Genomic DNA, 10,560 nt, shown 5'->3' with positions numbered 1-10,560 from the left:
GCTGCTTGGACAGAGTGTCTTGCGGCTCAAGGGCTATGACTGGGATGTGCCCTGTGAGGTGTTCCTCGTCTGGGGTTGGCCAGGCTGCATTGGCGCTGCAGGTAAACTAATCAATGCTCCTCTGTCCTTTCAGGAGAAGACAAGTCATAACCAAGCCAAGTGGGCACGTACAGGCGGAGGCCCGCCCAATCTGCTGATGCTCTCCAAGTTCAAGCAAGATGCCCTGGAGCTCTGCTTGGCTGGCCCCGTCCATACGATAATGAATAAGTGTCAGGACCCACCTGTACAGAGCTTCTGTCACTGGCTTGATGCAACTGTGGACAGCTGATTGGGACACCCACACAGATTCCCAACTAAGCCCTGGTAAGGGCCGGAGCCATAGAAGCTGAGGGTCACTGATCTTCAGAGCTACTGGCACGGGGTGTCTACTCACACAGTCGGAGCTGATCTCAGGGCCAATCATCAGGCAAATGGGGGTCATGGTCTCCCTGGAGAGATGGAGCCTCCTTCAGCATTGCATCTGAGACATATTGAAGTAGCTGCATCGCTGCCGGTAAACCCTAGCAGCAGGATAGTGGCGTCTTCTGTGGCACCTTCCGCTTTGGACTACCTGCTGGCCCTGCGCACCTTGTGCCTGCACCTCTGCTCCAACAGGTCCCTTGCCTGGAAGCTGAATAGGGACACGTGGCCTCCTCTTCCTTATGGCCCTCTCTTCCTCAGAGGAGGAGATTCCCCCAGCGGAGACCACAATCCCCATTACCAGGGTGAAGGAAGGCTGTCTGATACCTGGAAGGGTCCACACGGTCTGAATCCTCTGGGGGCCTGGCAGACATCAATGAGGCCTAGAGAATGAAGCTCCAAACAGAAATGAAGGTGCCAGGTACCAATGAGCAACCAGCTGCAAACTAACTCAAATCCTCACTACTACTGGCAATGCTGCTGACACTTTTTATCCCACCCATAGATGAGGTTTGTGAAAATGTCGGCTGGCCGCTTGCCCATTTTGCCCATGCGATGAGCAGAAAATCGCACGGGCAATGGAAAATCACAGACAATTGGACTGCTAAGGGCCTTAAGAGGCCTGTTAATTAATGGCGGGCGCTGCTCCAGTACCCACGTGCCCCCTCGAGAAAAATATTATGCAAATGCGTGACGATGTCGGGACGCTCACCCAATGTCATCGCACGTTACTCCCATTCGGGTCAGGCGCGCGCCTGCCCGCGGGACGAAAAATTTGGCCCATATATTTTCATTAGCTCATTGCAGGGGAGCTTGTTCTGCGCAAATTAGCTGCCGCATTTTCTACACTGCAACAGTGGCTACACTTCAAACGTACTTAATTGTTTGTAAAGCCCTTTGGGATATCCTGAAGTTGTGAAAGGTGCTATGTAAATGCAAAGCTTTTTATTTTACAGAGAGCTGCTGATATGATGAGTAAATCAGGAAGCGATAATCAGGTGATGGCAAACTTCTTTCTTTCAAACAGCACGTACAGTGAAAGAGGAAAGATGCTGAGGGGACTAAAGAACAACATAGCTTTGAGTTCCCGTGGAACAGTGCATTAGAGTAGGAGTCTATATGGTGCATTTCTTTACACCAGAAATATTCTTCATTCATAACATTTGCAAAAGTAAATTACATAACAGTTTGAATTTGACAATAGAGTGCAGTATAGTTCAATTTCAATTCTGTACGGTATGTACCATACTGAGGTGCCCTACAACACTTACAATTACAAGATATATTTATAATTGATATCTGCGTTTCATGAAAAAAAGATTCTCTGGTGCATGCTCAGCAACAGGCTTTAAATGCATTCCCGTCCCTGAGAGGGTGGAAAAAGAACCAAGGGGAAGGTATGTGAGGGAGCTGAAAACAGGAGAGGTCACATGGCAAAAAGAGTTGTTGGCACAGAGACAAAGGGAGTGGTAATAGGACAAATGAAGACAGAAAATATGTGCCTAGAGGAGGTGTGAATGGCAGAATGATGAAAAGCTGCCATGGGAAAGCAAAAACAAGAGAAAAGGGAGAGTAAAAAGTGAAAGCTGCAAAGAGAAAGGAAGTAAAATGAAGACCGAGGCCAGGATTTTCTGGCCACACTCGCTGCTGGAATCTTCCAATCCTGCTGAAAGTCACTGGACATTTGGCTGGCCTGCTGCATGCCCCACGGCAGGGACGTAAAATCCTGGCCAGAGATTATTTGAGGTTTCCAGCAGGCTTGCTTTTGTTTTGAGTGAAGCTATTTTTAATTTTAAAAATCCTCCAAAAGAACAGAGACCCATTCCTAGAGGTACTGCGATACTGGGTAGATGTGTAAGAGTTGGCCTGAGCAAGCCCCTTTTCATCTCCCCTTTCCAATATATGGTCCTCAGGTAATGGACATATCAGATATTAAACTGATAAGAACAGATGTTTTTTTCAAAAACATACTTTATTTGTAAAATTTGTAAAAGTACATTGCATAACAGTTAAAACTTGACATGGCATGAAATATATTTCAGTTTTTTCCAATACAGAGTGTGGCATTTTGAGGTGCCTCCCTACACTGGAAATATTTACAATATATGTTTTAAGTCAAAGATTTTCTGGTGCATACTTTCCAAGGGATTTTACTCAGCTTCCAACCCCTTGGTGCACTATGGTAGGAAACCTTAGACTGGCCTTTCCCCTTCCAGCCCTTCCAGAGGCTGCCACAAGGTTTAATATATCCCTCAACACATTAGTCCTGGACTTTGGAATGTGCCTGTCTGCAACACTCAGTCGTGGACAGCTCTTTGCACTGGAAGACCGATGGGTTTTGGGCAGGCCATAAAGATTCTTTCACCCTGTTGATGATCCTCCAGCAGCAGTTGAGTTTATCTTGGTGTGCCTGTACAGAACACAGAGCTGCATTACGGATCTGTTTGGGATGAAACTCAGTAAAAAGCACTGCATCCCTTTCCAGACTACCTATGCAAAGGCACCTTCCAGAAGGAGGTGGATGACAATTTTTTCCCCCACTGCAGTTGCCTTGAGGCAGTATACAGTAACACGTAGACTCTGGGGTCTGAATTTTACCTGCCTTTTTGGGACAAGCTGGGAGACGGGAAGGTTTGCCAAATTACATGAGATGGCATTGAGCGACATGTCTGACGTCTTCCCACTGCCATGCCATTTTGCCGGCAGGCCCTCAGCAGTATCTGCCACCTTCTGAACTGCCGGGGCCTGCCTGTCTGTCCCCAGCATTCCCAGACCACACATATCTGACATCAGAGGTTGGGAATCCTGTGGCAAAGAACTTACCTCCTGACCCCCCAGAGCCTGCCCACCATCTACAAGGCACAAGTCAGGAGTGTGATGGAATACTCCCCACTTGCCTGGATGAGTGCAGCTCCAACAACACTCAAGGAACTTAACACCATCCAGGACAAAGCAGCCCACTTGAGTGGTGCCCCATCCACATACATTCCCTTCCTCCACAACCGATGCACAGTAGCAGCAGTGTGTACCATCTACAAGGTGCAGTGCAGGAACTCACTAAGTCTCCTTCGACAGCACCTTCCAAACCCATGACTGCTATCATCTAGAAAGACAAGGACAGCAGATACATGGGAACAACACCACCACCTGGAAATTCCCCTCAAAGCCACACACCATCATGACCTGGAAATATATCGCCGTTCCTTCACTGTTGCTGGGTCAAAATCCTGGAACTCCCTCCCGAACAGCACTGTGAGTGTAACCACACCACATGGGCTTCATTGCTTCAAGAAGGCAGCTCACCACCACTTATTCTCAAGGGCAATAAAGGATGGGTAATAAATGCTGGCATAGCCAGCGATGCCTATATCCCATGCATGAATTTAAAAAATGGTTATCAATGCGCCCTCATTCTCAGGTGCAGTCCCAGCAGTGGCCACTGCTGGCAGTGGTGCTGATTAGGCTGCTGAGCTGTCAGCCCTCTGATTGGGCCTGCACTTATTGGGTGCGGGTTGCTGTTGTTAGGGGGAATACAGTAAGAATTTATTGAAAGGGAATTACTTAGAATCTCCAGGCAGTCAGTGCCATCAAGTACATTAACAGTTAAGGATTACCAGATGGACCTTGCACGCCCTTAGGGCCTGCAATCACCAGAAAGACCATGGGAGCCAGACTGGAGACGGAAGATGAAAACAAGATAGATTAAGTGCGCTCTCCAACAGATAAGGAAAGGACAGATGGTCCCAGCTTAGGTAGGGGGAGAAAGCTCTGCCTGGGTGAAGGGGGATGTATGTACCTGGAACCAGAGATATCTGTTTAAAGTAAATCTATATGCTGACAAGATTGGAATCTGAACAATGTTCTTGTAAGTGATCAGTGATGTATAAATAAGCTATATACTTGTAATTTGGTAGAGTGCTACCTCAAGCTGCTTTGAGGTGGTTCTCTCCTTGAATTGCTCAAATAAACGATCGTAACCTGTACCTGTGGTTTATTTGTCAAAGATACCACAACACTGTCCCTACAGTGATAGTCAAAGGACTAACTGGAAAAGATATCAAGGTGTCATTGGTGAAAATTCACTTAGAGTTATCTCATTATCAGGCTGGTGATGGCGGGTGTAATCTGAAGCTTACCTAGGCAAGGGGTTGACCTTTTGCTAGGAAATGACCTCGCATGCTGGACGGTGTTAACCCACAAAATGCAAAAGCAGTTCAGAGAGGCCGAACCAACTGAACAATTTCAGCAGCAGGAATCTGTGAAGTTGCAGACAGTTGAAAAGGCTTCAGAAGCCCTACAGGGGGCGACTCAACCCATGAAGATTGAAATAGCTGGTCAAAAGCCCACAGAATTAGATGTGAACCAGGGAGACACCCCACACAAGTAAAAAGGGAGGGAGATGCCCCACTTAGTCAAAGAGCCTGAGGCAAGTCACCTGGTAGTTAAAAGGGCTTAAGTGAGTGCAAATTAAGAGGCAGAAAGTGATCGACAGAATTTCCAAATCATCACGTGCCACAGGAAGGACTGAGACCTCAGAGCGATCCTAAAGGGTTAATGGCAGCTAGTACTAAATGTAATAGCTCTGCCTGTGCTGAAACAGTACAAGGAGTAGCCACAGCCAATGGATGGAGGCAGAAAATACAGCTGAGAAACTAAGAGGCATTGAATTCAGCTCAAAACATGATTTTGATAAACTAATTTGTGAGGAAAAGGATAGACTTAATGTTTTAGAGAAAACAAAAGCAAAAACACAAAATGCAGAAGCTGTTATTCTAGCTCGAAAAGGATTAAATAAGATCCGATCTGATTGGAATGAAGAAAAACTGAGAGATTTTAAACAGTTCCAAGAATAAACCAGACAGGAATATCAAACATTCTTGCTAGAGCATAAAAAGGATCTTAATGACATTCTTATATCAGCAAAAAGGCATTTTGACCAAAGAAAACGTGAGCTATTGGTACAGGAAGAGGCCATTGCTAACTTGCTCACTTTGAGGGAGAATTTAAAAGGTTTAGGTCAGAGAAGTAAACAGGAAACGTTTCCAGGTGAAGAAGCAGCAACTGATTTAGCTTTAGATTTGTCTGGCACATTCTTTGAAAGCCTCAATGATGAAAAGCTGTTGACAGTGAATCCAGAGAAGCTGCAAAGTTAAAATCAGTGCAAACTGTTGTAAAAGCCGGGAAAAGGAGAAGGAAGAAACCTCCCAGACAGAAACCTGATTGGAAAATGTAAATAAGAGACTGTAGTGCATCAGCTATCTGTATGTGAAAAAAGTGTATTTCTTTTATCTTTTGTCTCCTCAACCTAATTCTGTAAAAACATGAAAATATGTATATTTGTATGTATATATTACAAAAATGTTTATTTTCATTTTTTCCAATAAGGCTGGAGGTATCATTGATGTATTATATTATACAGTTTGTTAAAAAATCTATCTCTTTTAAAAAATGGACAAAGAGAGTTTTAAAACATGGCTCCCAGGAGTATCATGACTTCTCTTGTGGATTCCAACTGCTGTCAGCCAGGCTCTCCTTATCTCAAGAAGGATCACAAGCCATGTGAAATTCAAGGATGCCTTGGACAACATAATTGAGGCCCAGCTTTTCACCATGACTGAGAGGCTCTCCACCCTGGTGAAAATCCTAGAAATGGCCGAAGTTTCTAAGTCCTGCCCTCGAACCCAGAATTTCCCATCTTCAAATGGGCAGGAGTGGAGTCAGGCCGGGGTTTGTGCATGCACAATTTGAGGAGGCAGCTGGCCATTTATATTACCAGCACCTACACTGAAGTGGAATTCTGCAAATTCATGAGTGTGAAACCTGGGATGTGCAAATTAGAACAGATAAGAGCTTGTCTGAACTTGGTGGATTCATTTGGATAGTCAGGGGTACCCCTTTTGAGAGGTAAGGTACCCCTTTGGATATGGCCCCAGGATACCTTTGGGAAAGGTAAGACATCCTTTGGGATTGTTAAAAGTGAACATGTTCTTTACACACAAACTCATTGGAACTGTCAGGCTATCAAAGAACTGTTAAAGTACTGTCCAGCTGTCAAGGAACTGTTTAAAAAAAACTATCCAGCTGTTAAGGAGCTGTCCAGCTGTCAAAGGCCTGTCCAGCTGTCAAGGAACTATTAAAGAGCTGTTCAATATCAAAGAACTGCCCAGCTTTCAAGGGACTGTTAAAGAGCTGTTTAACTGTCAAAGCTATCAAAGATGTCCAATAAGTGTCAAAGCTGTCAAAACTTTCCAGAAAGTGTCAAAGCTGTCAAGGGACTGTCCAAGGATACCATGTGAGCTGCCAGTGAGAGTGTAAAGGCAAACGGTGGTTAACATTTGGCATGTGGGGCAATGGGGGTGGGTAGAGGGGCATGGATTGGCATAGGGGGTGTGAGGGCCATGGTGGTGTGTGGGGGGCATAGGTTGACATGAATGGGGCATAGGAAGTGTGTGCGAGGAGGTGAGGGGAGGAGGGGTTGAGGGCTAGGGGGATTTTTTTTATTTGATTGTTATTTTTTATTTATCTAAACACAGTGTCAGTTCACAGAGGCAGGTGTTACACCCAGTTGCCTCAGCACCCGGCAACCTCTGCACTTGTTCCAGGGTCACCCGGGTCATGCTCCAGGTCCTATTTCCGCCCACCCCCTCCAACTGAAACTCTGACCTGTGGACAGACCACAGGTTGGGTTTGCCAACCTGGCGAATCTCCCAACTCTGTGAACCTGACCCAGGGACAAAACCCTGGGCCTGAATCTCCTAAAAGGTGTGGAAAAACCCTTCTACTTCTGAGGGAACAGGAGACAGGAAGGGCTGATTCAAAAGCCTGCAATTTAAATGGCTTCTTTGCTTTGTGGAACAAGGACTCATTTAAGTTAACATAGCCATTTTGCATTGTTTTTTGAATTATAGGAACGGCTGCAAGAAGATATTTTGGAGTGACAGTTTTGAGAGAACTTACCAGCAGGCAGCTTTCAGCTAAAACACCACCCAGAGATGGGGTTCCCTGCCAACTGGAGCTACAGAGGAAGGTGTCCAGAAGGAAAACATCCTGGTTCTGCTAAAAGAGGAAACCAGGCAATCTTCAACTGTCATACAGCAGAACCCATAAGGAAAGGGGACCTTCATTTGCTCCTCAAAGCTGCTGACCTGCAGAGTTCACCTGTACAGGCAACCTCCAGACAGTAGACTATAGAAGCCATTGCAGCTGCTGAATATGTTTACAAATTTCAAACCCTTCACTTTGGAAAGAAGGAATTCAAAGCAATGGGCCTGCAACAATATTTCAATGAGACTGATTTGAAACCTTATCTTCGTGAATCTTTTTCCTTTATTTGCATTTTAATCTTCGTATTTTTAATTAATAACTTTATCACTCAAACTTAAATACTTTCATCTGTAGCCATGTAATAATCTAACCTTTATCTTGTTTAAGACTAAAGCTGCTGGTTTATTTCTAATTAAATCACTTATAAATTAAAAGGGGGCTACATACATACATACGAATTCTTAGCTCATGGATCACTTTAAGGAAATGCCTTTTACGTTGTCATGACAACGGTCTGTTCAGGGAGAAATCTAATAGGATCTACCCTTCCTTCTCCCACAGGGCCTTGAGGACATTACGTGAGGACCACTGCCTGAAAGCCTGCAGTCAAAGCTCTCTTTCTGCACCAGTTTTTACAATATGAACATGTGGTATGGCATGGTCCAACTGAGTGGAGCCAATGTGGCCAGACTTACCATTCGCAACAATGAAGACAGATAGAACCGCAGCATGTTGGTGTTTACACACTGAGGGTCTACGCACAGCTTGATGCAGCCACACAAAATATCAGAACGTGGGTCGCATTGAGTATGTTTATCCCCCCTCAGCCCCATCCCCGTGTCTAGAGATTTATTCAATGTGTCCCGGTGGACATGCTTACTTTCAATTTCCAGATAAGGCAAAAGATGGCTTGGGTAACCACTTTGGTGCAGGAATGGGGTATGAGCCAGACATGCACCACATATAGCAACACCTAGAGCACCTCACACCTGAAGATCAGATTCTTACTCACAACGAAGAGGAAATATTGCTCTCAATGCTCAGTTTCTGTTTGATCTTGGCTATACGCAACTCCCAGTTTTTGGCAAACTCCCTGGCTACTCCGAACCATATCGCCATCACCTTCAGAGCATTCACCATTGTAGTATAAAGGAAGAAGACAAGGAAGATAATGATAAAGAAAGAGATTGAAAGTTAGAGGCAAAGAATAATCATTTTTCTCACAAATAATTATTTATCTCGTGTTTAGGAATGTGAGAAAAATAATGCATTATACAAATGCAGGAAGAGATGCTGGATAGCAAGAATGAAACAACTCAAAAATGGATTAAAGAATGATCTCATCGATCAGGGTAATACACATCACTGCAGGAGTTCCTCAGGATAGTGTACTAGGCCCAACCATCTTCAGCTGCTTCATCAAAAACCTTCCTTCCATCATAACGTTAGAAGTGGGGGTGTTCGCTGATGATTGCACAATGTTCAGTGTGGTCAGTACCATTCGCAACTACTCAAATACTGAAGTAATTTGTGTCCTCATGCAGAAAAACCTGAACAACATTCACAACACACAAAAATGTCTGGCAAAGACCATCTCCAATAAGAGAAAATTTAACCATCTCCCCTTGACATCCAATTGCATTACTATAGCTGAATCCACCACTATCAACATACTGGGGGTTATCATTGACCAGAAACTGAACTGGACTAGCCATATAAATACCATGGCTGCAATAGCAGGTCAGAGGCTAGGAATCCAGCAGTGAGTAACTCACCTGCTGACTCACCAAAGCCTGTCCACCATCTATAAGGTACAAGTCAGGAGTGTGATGGAATATTCTCCACTTGTCTGGATGAGTGCAGCTCCAACAAAAGTCAAGGAGTTTGACACCATCCAGGACAAAGCAGCCCACTTGATTTGCATCCCATCCAGAAACATTTACTCTCTCCGCCACCGATGCACAGTGGCAGCAGTGTGTACCATCTACAAGATATACTGCTGCCACCACACTGTCACAGGGGTTTCATTACACTCAGAAGGGAAGCCATCCTGAATACGTTGGGAAAGTTGGCCATCGCTCAGATTGGGAGTTCCTGCTCCCTGACAGGATTTTGAGGAACATGCAGTTTGTGTGGAGAATGGTCTCCAGTGGCACATGTGGTGATGCCGTGGGCCAAGGGAGGTCAGCAGATTTTGGGACAGATCAGTCAGTGATGGTCTGGAGCTTGGAAGAGGCTGTGCAGAAGATTCTGCAGATTGGGTCAGGTACATATAGGGCGACTGCAGTTCTTAATGTTCTGCGGGCTCTGGTATTTAACATTCCCTCTGATGTTGTAGACAGGTGTGGCCAGACCAGGCTGCAGAAGAATAATGCACCTCTGGCAGAAAATTTAATGTCGTGAAGTGTTGCAGGTGAGAGCCTTTGTTGTAGTTCCTACTTCCTCCTCCCAATCTCCACTTCAACACCCCATCCCCCTCTCATCTTGAAGCTGCCCGCTTTAGCAGGGTGATCAGTTCGTCGAGCCCCTGGGACTCTCTGTGATTCCTGAAGGTGAGTATCAGCTGAGGAAGAATAGCAGACACTCTTGTGTCAAACTCACCTGTGTTCAGGAAGGTGTAGGGAAGGTCGGTCACTGTACTGGACATGTGAGCAGCTGATCAAGAATATGACAATCGGCAACGTACAATCCTTAACAAAATGGAACTACCCGATCGAGGCCACAGCTTCGAGAAGAGTCCACCTGATCAATATAGCATCTTCTAGTTGAGTCCACCCAATCGAGGCCAAGGCTTCAGTAGAGTCCACCTGATCAAGGCCACAGCTTCTAGCAGAGTTCAACCGATCGAGGGCACAGCTTCCAGTAGAGTCCACCTGATTGCTGTTACACCTTCTAGTAGATTCCACCTGATCGAGACCACAGCTTCAATAGAGTCCACCCAATCATGGCCACAGCTTCTACTAGAGTCCACCTGATCAATATAACACCTTCTAGTAGAGTCCACCCAATTAAGGCCACAGTTTCTAGCAGAGTCCGCCCAATTGAGACCACAGCTTC

General features: G+C 45.4%; 1 pseudogene; it reads right to left on the bottom strand.

The window, feature by feature from the left end:
- Positions 1–2,269: 2,269 nt before the first annotated feature.
- On the bottom strand, positions 2,270–2,428 carry LOC121278501 (annotated as a pseudogene).
- Positions 2,429–10,560: the final 8,132 nt, after the last annotated feature.

This window comes from Carcharodon carcharias, chromosome 5 (assembly GCF_017639515.1).
Source record: "Carcharodon carcharias isolate sCarCar2 chromosome 5, sCarCar2.pri, whole genome shotgun sequence".
Classification (NCBI taxonomy): domain Eukaryota; kingdom Metazoa; phylum Chordata; class Chondrichthyes; order Lamniformes; family Lamnidae; genus Carcharodon; species Carcharodon carcharias.
The sequence above is the reverse complement of the archived record's forward strand: the minus strand, read 5'-3'. Positions and strand labels throughout refer to the sequence as shown.